Source organism: Mustela lutreola, chromosome 3 (genome assembly GCF_030435805.1).
Source record: "Mustela lutreola isolate mMusLut2 chromosome 3, mMusLut2.pri, whole genome shotgun sequence".
NCBI lineage: Eukaryota > Metazoa > Chordata > Mammalia > Carnivora > Mustelidae > Mustela > Mustela lutreola.
Genome location: NC_081292.1, coordinates 75,150,140 through 75,162,313, shown reverse-complemented (window position 1 = coordinate 75,162,313; position 12,174 = coordinate 75,150,140). Strand labels below are relative to the sequence as shown.

At 42.4% G+C, this 12,174-nt stretch overlaps 1 protein-coding gene across 5 annotated transcripts in view; it reads left to right on the top strand.

Moving 5' to 3' along the window:
* Window positions 1-12,174, top strand: part of FAM110B (family with sequence similarity 110 member B) — a 191,659-nt gene that overhangs the window by 41,721 nt on the left and 137,764 nt on the right. Inside the window, exon 1 of one of the 5 annotated variants that reach the window (XM_059166404.1) lies at window positions 6,101-6,119. The exons of the other annotated variants lie outside the window; for them this stretch is intronic. The gene's annotated coding sequence lies outside the window, so the exon portion shown is untranslated. Of the gene's footprint in view, window positions 1-6,100; window positions 6,120-12,174 lie in introns of those variants that run through there. 5 annotated transcript variants of the gene reach the window in all.

The following is a 12,174-nucleotide window of genomic DNA, read 5'->3' as shown; positions in this document are numbered from 1 at the left end:
CAGCAAACGTATGCAGAATGGGACAGATACGGTGACTCTGAGTGCGGGCTAATATCTAACAGTACTATGCAAGAATGGCTACAAATTCAGGGGGCACCTGGGTGGCTCAGTTAGTAAGCATCTGCCTTTGGCTCAGGTCATGATCACAGAGTACCAAAATCAAGCCCTTATTGGGCTCTCTGCTCAGCCAGGAGTAGACTTTTCTCTCTGCCCCCTCCCCACTCTCATGCTCACATTCTCTCTTTCTCTCTCTCTCAAATAAATAAATAAATAAAATCTTTAAAAAATATGGCTACAAAGTCAGTTTGTCTACCAGACCGTATGTATTCATTGAAAGCATTTTTTAAAATCCCATCATTAGCTTATTAAATCGTTGCCCACACATTGGACACAAAAGTTAACTCAGAAAGGCTTTGTTTATGATTAACTATTGAAGTAAGTAGATGCAAAGTTATATATTCCTCTCATTGTTTTATTCTTATTAGTGTCTATGTTTTAAATAAGAAAGATAGCCTTCTCTTGGATTTTTATGAAATCGTAAAACTACTATAAGAATAAAGATACTAGATCTTGAATAACTTTAGAATCCCTTCTCCTACCTATACATGTCTTTGATCACAATATATATGTGTAAATATTTTGGTATTTCTCATTAGATAATGCCTTTCTTTCATCATTCTTAAGTATTAAGTATATTGAAATATTATCACCCATGTTATATGGTTATTCCAAAACTATAAAAGGGGAAGCTGAACTGAAACTGAACTGAACTCTAATAACTCTAATAACATTTGATTCTACTATACCTAAATTAAGTGAAGCTTACAGGAGTAGCTTTGACATGCTTTTTTTCCTATACTCTGAGCCAAACACATTGGAGTCTTCAGTATATTAGAGAATTTCTAACCATGTCTTTAAATATTTTATTCATTTATTTGAGAGAGAGAGAGAGAGCGCGCCCAAGTTGGGAGGCAGGGGCAGAGGGGGAGGGAGAAGCAGACTTCCCGCTGAGCAGGAAGCCCAATACGGGGCTCAATCCCAGGACTCCAAGATCAGGAACTGAGCCAAAGGCAGACACCCAGTTGAGTGAGCCACCCAGGCGGCCCTCTTGCCTTTTTTTTTTTTTTTTTTTTTTTTTTTTTTAGATATTTGCTTTTGGTACACTTGAAACAAATGACATTCCATGGCTTGAGAATGTCTTTTAAAGAAAAGAGTATATCATTCAAGTGACTATGAGTCACCTTAGGATGTGAATGTGTTTGAGCCCTTCTAGTGACAGAAGCCGTCTTGTTGTCCTTGCACCTGTGCCTGGCAGAGAGCATGCTCAGTGAAGATGGGAACTGAATTAAAAACACAACAAGGCAGTTGGAGAACTGAAAGTGCCCTTGCTAGAATACCAAGAATATGATGATTTTTCAAATTTGCCTTTAGTATTACTGTAATTCAGTTTGAATTATAAATAAAGACCTTTCGATGGGAGTGACTTTTTGCATGTATTTGGAAGCTGTGAAACTAGTTCTTTGGTCTGTCTGAAGTTTACGATGCTGATAGGCTGAGATCTGTCTTGTCTTTCCTTCTGCCCGTCCTTCCTGCTACCTCTTTGTCTTCATGCCCTCTCTTCTTCTCTGTCTGCCTTCCTCCCTCTCTGCGCCCCCACCTCCTGCCTATTTCTGAGATGGACCAGGCCCTCTCTGTCCTTGGTTGTTGTCTTCAGAGGTCCCAAGGAGAATTCAAACTAATAGCAGCAATCAGCTTTGATCAATGATGCTGCAACCCCTGCCCTTTCTGTTATGACTTGTGTTCTGGTAGATCCCCGTCCCACCTGAGGGAGGGACAGCCTCTCTCTTAGACTCCATGACTGTACATCTCTGATATGGAGTTAAAATCGCCCCCACCTCTCTTTTATTTATTTAAGAGAGAGAACAAACGGGAAGTGGGGAGGGGGCAGAGGGAGAGGGAGAAGCAGGCTGCCTTCAGTGAGCTGGATGCAGGGCTTGATCCCAGGACCCTGGGATCCTGAACTGAGCGGAAGGCAGATGCTTAATGACTGAGCCACCCAGTGGCTGAGCCTGAAGTCCACCTCTTAGAGTAGTTTTTGTCAATGTTCTCTGCTGTATCTTTCCTCAGCTAATTTGGGAAGAAAACATTCTGCTTCTATTAACATCACTCTTTTCTGGCAGAGAACAGTATTATGGTTGTGTTTCACAGGAAAGACCCAGGCTCAGCCAGAAGTGTGAAGTTCTGTTTGAAATCAGACTTATTCTCTTATCTGCCAATATTTATTCCTCATGATAGAAATCTAGAACTGTGACTCCTGAACTGGCTTAGCATTCTTCCCAGAAATAGACATTAATCTTTTTTCACAATGCTCTTTAAAAATTTTGTATTTGCATATAAATTGACATAATCATTATGATTTTTTTGGAGATTTGCACAATTTAAAACATTTGACTTTGTTACATGGTTGCACAGAAATTATGGTTTGTCCTGAGATTGAACAAGTGAAAAGAGTGCAGCTACTTCTCAAAATTTGTAGCATGAGGAAGGCAGAGCTTCTGGAAACCAGGGAGTAGTTTAGTTGTTGTACTGAATGGAATGTTGGTGAGCCCCTCCCCTCCATACCCCTGCCCCCTCCACCCTAAGGTAAGCTTTGGTTCAAACTCTCAAGGAGACTTCTTTGCTTTGGGTACAGATCTGACCTGAGTACCATCACAGAACAAGCCATTTAAGCAGGAATATATTTGTATATATGTAATATACAATTCTTAAAATCTTAGGAATATTTTAATTTTTCTTTTCCAAGTACTGAGCATCCTGGTTTGTGTTTTTTGTTTGTTTGTTTGTTTGTTTGTTGTTGTTACTGTTTTTGTTTTTTAATTTTTATTTTTTGAGTTTCTGGAATGTAAACTCAGATTTTCCTAGACTGAGATTTTCTGAATAATGTCCAATCAGCCAACCCACCTTCCTCCCTTCCTCCCTTCTGTTATTATTTAGTTGAAGAAGAAAAACATCTGATGGTATGTTTCAGTTTTTCAGGGGCTGTTGATAGACCTTTCATATATGAGTGACATTCAGTACATGTTGTTGTTGTTGTTGTTATTTTTTTTTCTTTTTTTGCCAACTTGGTTTTCTAATCCTAGGCTCTGATTAACCTAGAAAGCCTGTTACCTATAGTACATAAATTCTAACTTTTACTACATACGATTCTTCTAAAAAAGCACTTAGTGCTTTTTCAGGTTTCATACCCAAATGTGTAATTTGGCTTTCCTTCTCTAAAGGGAAATGTGTCTTTTGTATTGATTTAAAACGTTACCAGTTTAGGTTGCACACTTAAATTGTAGAGATGAGAGGCTCTGCTTTAACAAGAAGTACTGGGTATAATCTTTAAAGTTTTTCTAGTAGCATCCCTTTTCAATGAGTACCCTTCTTTGCTATGTTTTCTGACTTGCTTCCTAGGTTGATTAGAATCAGAGAGCAAACATTTCTTCCCTCTCATTGTTCAGGGACACCTCTCCACCCACCCTGATCAGCGTTCCATCTCAGAAGCTCCTCTCCCTTGGTCAGCCGGACAGAGAGGCATCACCAAACCATGACAAAGCAGGGACTGTCTGGGTTTGAAATGCAGGCTGTAGGAACCAAAGGAATTCTAGATTGTTCTGACCTAAGAACTCACCCGATTTTTGTTTCTCAATCTTCAAAAGGTACTATTTGGAGGATCTTTGTGCCTATTGAAAAAAATGAGCTGTCTTCCTCTCCCTGAACGATAGCTAGCACAAGTATAAACGCGTGTTAGCTTCTTTTCACTTAAATTTTAAATCTCAGATATTACTCATTCTGAATTAGGTGGCAAAGCTCCATCGTGCCTCCCCTTCAGCCCTGGGAACACTATTGATGACTCTTCTCTATACCAGGAGCTATGTTGTGTTTGCATTTGAAATCATGACATGCCTAAGTTAGACATGTGGATTTCACTTCAGTTCCTTGGTTTTATGGAGGAGAAAATTGAGACCATGTTCTCGTTGCCGTCACTTAAAATATTTATAGGAATTCAGCAAAGATACCATTTTCTATTGTTATTCTCCCTGTATTTTTATGTAATTGAAATATTTCTGGGAAGTAACTAGTACATTAAATCTTATTGAAAGTGATTAAGCAGGAAGGGATAGATTTCCTTTATCTGGGACCTATCAGAGCCGATCTGGCACTGGGATTTCCTAAACAGTCACATATTTCTATGTCTTCATGTAATAGTTCACATAACAGACGTGTCTTTGGGCGTCCACAGTACCAACCATATGGAAAGATTGGGCTCCTGCCTTTGAAAACAACACAATTTGCCAGATCGATTTCATCTAATCCTGGACTTCTGTAAGTTTAGCATTCTCTTGGGCCACAGAGACATTTTTGGTAGAAATTTCCTGAAGGAGCTGAAGAAATCCTATCACCGGTGTGTTAGTTTACGCAACTGCATTTCCCGCTTGTCCCTCTGAGGTCATTCTGCACGGTGTTGCCTGCAGTGCCTGGAGTTAGGGTACAGTTATCCTGGCTGGCTGGAAGTCCCAGGGCCTCCTCACTGGCCCTGCTTCAGGGAGGTAAACTGAGCCCTGAGTCATCCTCATGCTAAGAGAGCTGCGAGAATGTCCTTGTGAGAGCCTCCCATGAGTGGGTCTTGTGAAAATTGCTAAGAGCTTAGATGATTCTCCGTGTGATTCAGAGACTGAACTCCTTTCCCTCAGATTGCACGTAATGTGTTTAATACCCAATAGATCCCATGCTGGGGAGGCAGAGGGCTGACGGCAGCCCCAAAGCACCCTGGGCTTTGTGTTCTAAAGAAGGCTTTTGTCACCAGCTCTGATTTCTTTTGCTCCCCTTGGAACTCTTTGCCATCCATGTAGAAAATCTTATCAATGTGGGATGGCACCGAGATCACACGGTCTTGAAATTTTTACTCCCTGGTACCCTTCATACAATTTTTAAAATAGTAATTTGGTAAATTGTTTCTGTTGTATCGGCTGTGTTCGGAGCCAGGCCCGTCTGTTGGACCCTGGGAGGGGTGACGGGAATTTGAGAGCTGAATCCCGCTCTGCTGTCTAGCAGTGGTTTGAGTTGCCTAGAGAGGTCACTTCCTTCTCTGAAGGTCACCTGTGTTTTGACACGCTGTACCTGCCTCGGCTCTCTCTTACTTCTGCTTTTCTTCCTGCAGCACATTTACTTTTTCCTGCTTTTGATTTGGGCACAAATTGTTCTGTCCCCAAAGCCAATTCATCTGCGTTCTGTGACAGTTTATTTTTTGAACATAAAAGCAAGAGCAGTTTGTTTTTCTCTAAGCATTTCATTTTTACCAATATCTGAGATAATGCTCACCAAGAGAAGATACACGCACACTCAGAGACACAGGTGCTCCTGGATGGTCTCTCCTGAGATCAGGACAAGCATTTTTTAAACTCTGTTTTCAGCGAGGCTTAAAATGTCCACTCATGATGTTTCTTCTTTCTCTGTTGCCCTTACTTCAGCAGCCCAGATGGCATATGATGGTTTATTGGTAAAATAAATTTTAGTGACAAATGCATGGGGTTTTTTGTTTAAAGCGGGGGGGCTAGAAATGGGAAATGGTAATTGCTAGCGTACATCACAGTAACTTAACCACGTGAATAAGCAGTAAGTGGAAGTGTTCACTCCAGCGAGAAATAGGACCGTACTAATGTAAACCATGGTCACGTTTCTGCCTCTTCTCCTATTCTGCCCTTTTACCAAAACTGGAAACATTCCACCATGACTGGATATTTTTGATGGTCCCTGTCACTTAATTCATGGTGATATTTCAGTCACCACGTCAGCACACGTTCTTTTATGATACTGTGTCTCTCCCCTCCCTCGTTTGGATTGGTGGGCATTCCTACTTACGGAAGCCGCAGCCAGAAGAAATCACAGCAGGTGCACTGCACGCTGGGCAGTGTCGTTGCCAGATAGGGAAAGTGAAGGCGTTGCCCTGGGTGGTGCAGTGTGCTCACCATAGTGGTCACCAGCTGTCACAGACATGTGGCTTCAAGGTTCTGGGGTACTCTGGCTGGTGGAGGAAGAACTTGGGGTCAACAGCACTTCCTGGTGTGAACCATCTGGTAAGTGAGGATGCTCCCCAAACTAGCGTGTGTCTCACCACGTTCTCCATTTTAGCTACAGGACTTGGTAATCCTGCAGTAATCTGATCACCAGATGGTCGGCAGACGGCTAACTTTTGCTTGAGTCTGGAAGCAGCACTGAGAATCAAAGATACTTCCTTGTCCCTGAGTCTGTCATACAGGGAGTAAACGGGGATCTGGCTTCAGTTCTTTAGTAGGACTTGACCTCAGATAGGCCGGATAAAGTCTCCAAGCCTTAACCTCCTCGTGTTTACCATGCAGAGAAGTAGATTCTGATTTCTCTGCTTCACAAGACATACAATTTTTGATTTGACCATGATAATCAGGTGGTAAATTAGAAAAAGTGTTGTTACGGGACTGAAAATCATGTTATTCCTTTTTCTTAGACACCATGCTTCATACTTGTTCCGGGATATTATACTAATTGCATTTATGATGAAGACATTTTAAAATCACAGATGTTAATTGATGTAAAAATAGAACGTCTGCATTTTTATTAAGCTGTTGAGGAACAGGGTTTGGGTGCTTCTTCCTGATTTTCTAGCCAGAAGCACCAGCGATAACTGTGGGTAAGATGTCAATGTCCTGCAGAGACGATATGGTGTGACCTATTTGGGTTTTGGCTGCTTTGTAACGCAGACTGTTTCACACAGCATGTCTGTTTCTAGTGCATTCACCCATCTGGTTTACCTAGATTTTCTGCTGTTCAGAATCACAGTGAGTTCTCCCCGTCTCCTCGCGTAAGCGAGGGCAACTAGTTCGGTGATGCTAACACGGTAGCCTGTAGGGAAGGGTTTAAGAGGTGCTCTGGACAGCTGGGTCACCAGGGTAATGCGTGCACCCCCCCACACACACACCGTGTGCTGAAGTTTATGGGATGAGACTGCCCTTTCCACTCCACTAGGTGAAGAGGTGGCTGAGGAAGTCGTTTCCTGGGTGTCACGCTGTTTTCCACTCTCTAAGAGCTGCCATCTGCATCAAAACCAGTTATCAGATCTCCCTGGATCCTTGTAGAAGAATTGAAATAGAGAAAAAGCATCTGTTCATTAGCATGCCGGGCCTCCCTGTGATGTCTAGCTGCCCCCCCCTTCCCCCGCGACACTGTGGAAATGGGCCTGACTCCTTTCGGTCCCTGAGACTTTGAGCGACATTTTGATCTTCAGAATACATCCCTCTCCCTCAGGGCTCCGGGAGCGGACACTGTTTGCAACGGAGATGAATGACATGATTTTCCAGGGTAGGAGTGTAACGCCTCAGGGATTGTCTGATATTTAAAGACCATGAATGAAAGCAGTGGACAGCTCGCCAGAGCAGGACATGAGAGCTATTGGACGATTGTTCCCTTCTGGGTTGGGAGCCTTCTTGGTGGCTGATTGTGTAAATCGGAGTTGTTTGTCCACTGGGTGTGTGTCTCCCCACAAGGAGAGAGGGGCTGGTAAATGTCAGCCCAGGCACTGGCGGCACGTAGCTTCAGGAGGCCCCGTGCCTCAGCCCTGGTGGCCTGTGGAGGACGACTCATGTCCGTGATCAAAGCACTCAGGTGCCTGGCGGTTTGCTTTCAGATGTGAGAATGACTTCAAATCATGGGTTTTACCTTTGTCAGAAAGTTGGGATGTCAAGCAGTTTGGTCTCATGAAAGCTCTGTCCTGTGAATCAAGAGTTTTAATTTCCATTCTGGAGGAAATCACTGACTAATTCTTAAACCCATGACAGGTTACCTAATCTCTCCCTGCTTTGGTTTTCTTACCCAGTGACAGTGATTTCCAAATTTGAACACTTAAACACTGTTTACTGTGGTCTGGCACTGGTCTCAGTACTTCAAATGTATTACCTCATTTAATCCTCGTAAGGGCTCTGGGTTATGTTCTATTATCCCCATTTTATAAATGGAGACACTGAGGTATAGAGAAGTGAAAGACTTCATCCCGGGTTACACAGCTAACAGTAGTGAAATAGTAATAGAAATAGTAGGGAAATGTAATCAGACTGATTCTAGAATTCCATTCTCTTAAACAACATGCTGGATTGTCCCTTTCTGAAACATTAGTATAGCAGCCCCTGATTCCTGTGTAAGTGGTTTGATTGTGTGAGTATAAATTAATTCTTTCCTGCGAGGTATCTGAACCAATGAATATGACAACCATTTGGTACTTACATAAATTCTGGGGGGCTTGCGTAAAGCACTGTGCTACTTGGAAATGAGTTTCTGTAGCGGCCTGGATTCATACTTAGACATTTGGGTGCTCAAGGCACCACATACACTTGTGCAAATGAATTGTGGATGGCCCTAGGGTGCCACTCAACACAGACCACCATAGTCATGACATCTCTCACATGGCATCACCGGCCGCCTGTACCGCTGTATCCCCAACCCTGTATAAGCTAACTGATAGCCTTATTTAGAAAACATCCATGCACATATAGAAAAACATATTGCACCTGTGATAATAGTTCATGCTTTATAAGCTCACCCTCGTGTATCAAAGCTACCTTTGAATGAAGTGAAAAAAAACAATTATTTTACATAGCATACCTCTATATGCTGGCATGCCCATATGAAAGCAGCAGCTGCCAGGTAAATAAAGAGGCTGGTAGGATTGCAACAGAAGAATGAAAATAAGTCCCTGTACTAATTTCTCATTTGGATGGACATGAGTTGGCCAGACTGTGGGTATTAGAATTACAAACTAATCAGCTTAGTAATTTTGCAAATTACAGACCTCACCCAACAGAGTCACAGAATAAAAGCCAGCTTGAAATATTTCAGCTGTCACTTAGCTTCAAGCCAACACAACTCACTCACACATCAGATTGTAGAGATTCACGGCTATCCTTCAACAAAGCCCCACTTCTGTTTCAAATCAGGTAGCACTTGGAAATCCTCATGAGATAAGGACAAAATACTGTGTGGGTGAATTGAAACAAAGCCCTCAACCCACTGTATCTCTTAAAGACGTTGAGTAGTAAAGAGGTTATAGAACACTTACACTGTTTAGTTTTAGGAAATCCTGAGTTAATGGGGTAAAATAAAGCTCTCTTTTTAAGCAGCTTGAATTAGTTAGAAGTTGAAGCTTTATAGTCTGTTAAAAAGTTATTTTAAAAATTAGTGAAATGGGGATGCCTGGACGGCTCAGTTGGTTAAGCCCCTGCCTTCAGCTCAGATCATGATCCCAGGGTCCTGGGATGGAGTCCTGCATCAGGCTCCTTGCTCAGCATGGAGCCTGCTTCTCTCTCTGCCTCTGCCTGCCACTCTGCCTGCTTGTGCACGCTCTCTCTTCCTCTCTTTCTCTCTAACAAATAAATAAATACATTAATAAATAAAATCTTTTGAAAAAATTCGTGAAAATTAGTGGAGTGAATTAATTGTAATCAGACAGTAAGTCAGCGTGGTGTACATCTGTGTAATTAGAATAGTTAACGACCATGTTTATTACATGGGGAGGCATAGCCCTGAGTCCACCATGTTGTGTGGTTCAGAGCACACTGGAATTGCATTCTCTAGCCACTCAAAGCAGTTCTGGATACATCTTTGGTAATCAGGTCTACACAGCTGTATCCCATCTCTGAAAACATGATCACACTCTCCCTTGCTCCTGTGTGGCTCAGCCATGAGGGTCTTGACTAGTCAAGATGCATGGTAAACTGCATGAGGGCAGGAAGTTTCGTCTGTTGACTGCTCTATCCCCAGGGCCTAGAGCAGTACCTGACACCCAATGGGTGCTCTACTAATAGACAGCAAATGAGTGAATTGAACTGTTTCCTCATCTAGGATTGCTGCATTCTCCAAAATTATTTGTACGCTTTGTGGCAATTCTGAAGAGTGCCCACTTCAGAGATAGAGAAACTGAGGCCCAGAGAGGTTGTCAGAGCCCAGACATTAACTGTCATATGTATAGCGAAGCCTTGTACTTCCATGGATCGGGTTTTCTCTGTTATACCATGTATACCAAGAGTCTTCATTGAGCACGTAGTCACACGTTAACAAACCCGAGATAATCAGAATGTCTCAGTACCACTTACATAATTTCTTCCCTGCTCTTTCAACTTGAGGAACCCACTAGAGCAGAGATTTGAAGAAGGAAATTCGTGTGCGCTTCTTACCACAGATGAATACATGATGAACTTGTATTCGCATGTCTTAATCTTCAACTTGCATCACCTACCCTAACTCACTTTTGTAAAAACATGACATGTCAAGTCAAGCAACCACTAGTTGTGCCATTCAAACGACTACATCTCCTGTCTTACACTAGACTGTGGCATTCTGCCAAAAGACGGCTGTGGGGTCACGATATTGTAGTGATCAGTGTCCAATTGAATATGCGGTGCTTGATGGCTTGACAAATGCTGGAGGGAATTTGCTTTACTTACCTAGGTTCCACAGGTCTTATGGCTTAAACTGAGGAGCCTGTTTTGTATCTGTGACAGATTTCAAGAGCTGGTGTTGTTGAACAACCGTCATGTTCACACGCTTTCAAATCCAAAGAAAGTTCATTGGAAGATTTAAAATTTGGGTGATGGTAGAGAGCATTTTCAAACAATACGGAAATGGTATTCCTGGAGTGAACCTAATTGGGTGGAAGTGGGAAACTCAGTAGATTTCTTTCCTTTGAGAACTGTAAAGATTGTACAAGAATGAGATGCCTTCCATTTTTTGGAAGCAGTGACGTGAGCCTTCTGAAGGATTTCAGATGGTAACGTAATTCCCTTCCTTATTTTAGCAGTCCTGGTCTGTCTAGAGAAAAGGTAAATATTAGTTACCTGAGCTATGGCATCCATGGTCTGCATTTGGTAGGATGGTTGTCGTGAGGTTTGAGGGCTAGGGTGTATATTCCTAAACTGTAGCTGTATCTGGGGTGTACTGGGAGCTGCCATGTTTGTTTTTTTCTCTCGTGTCCTCAGCATTGTCCCTGGAAGCCACTGGGCCTGGGCTTTGGTTCTAGTCACTGAGGCACCGCAGCTGACCAGGGGCACCAGAGGCCTCCTGAGACTGGAATTAATCATGTTCTCTTTTCCCTTCTTTCTCTCTTCTTTTTAAATTGATGCTAATCAAGCAATGATTCTTTGTAAATCTTTGAAGAAGTAATTTCCTATCAAACAGTAATAGAGGAATTCTGTCTTTGTACAGTTTATACTTGTTTTGGTAAATGACTGCTCTCTTGTAATACTTGAGAGGCTATTTCATGCCAGTAATGAATATTGAGATTTTAGTGTTTTTAAAAATAGCGTCTTCATGTAGGAGGTTGGTGTGCTTGGTCACCAATATGAGAATTTTGGGGAAAAAATGTTAATGTCAGAGTCGAACTTAATTTAAACTTTAGCTTCTTTCTTTTAACTTTCAACTTCCCCAGAACAGTTATTAGCATAAAAGCTTAATGGATTCACACTCCCTGGGGTATATATGTGCTGCTGAAATTCAGTGTTTGGTTCTAAATACTTGCTTAATAATCCCTAAACCCACTCTGAAATGCTAGTGTGCTTAAGCATAGTCCATTATTACAAAGCCAGGCATATTTTGAGGATAAAAATAGAAGCATTGACTATTCCTTTGGTGCATGTTTGGTGGAGAATATTTTGGTGCTGCTGAATATTTTTCACTTTTAAAAGAATGTTACATTGACCTCACCATTGTTCTCACCTTGCTGAACCCTGACTCCGTCATCTCCACTGTGGAATCTACCCATCTCCCTTCCCTGCCTTGCACCTCACAACATGTCTGGGTGATCTGCTGTCCTGCTTGTGCTCACCCTGGGCCTTCCTTTCCCTTCTGCCTTCCCTCAGCACTGCCTTTTTTTTGTTATGTTCTGGAGTTTCTCCATCCTGATTTGCAGATCTGGGACACTTCCATTCCTTTTTGCCCTGACCTCAGGACCTTGTGACTTGCTGCTGTTTTCTCTTGTCTTGCTAGGTCAGAGGCGCTCATCCCCTCCACTTCCTGCCCTCTTGTCCATCCACTTCTTGTGACTGAAATGTGTGCTCACACCAGGGCTCTGGCTCAGCCATTAGGTCGTTTTGCACCCTTAACATCACACCC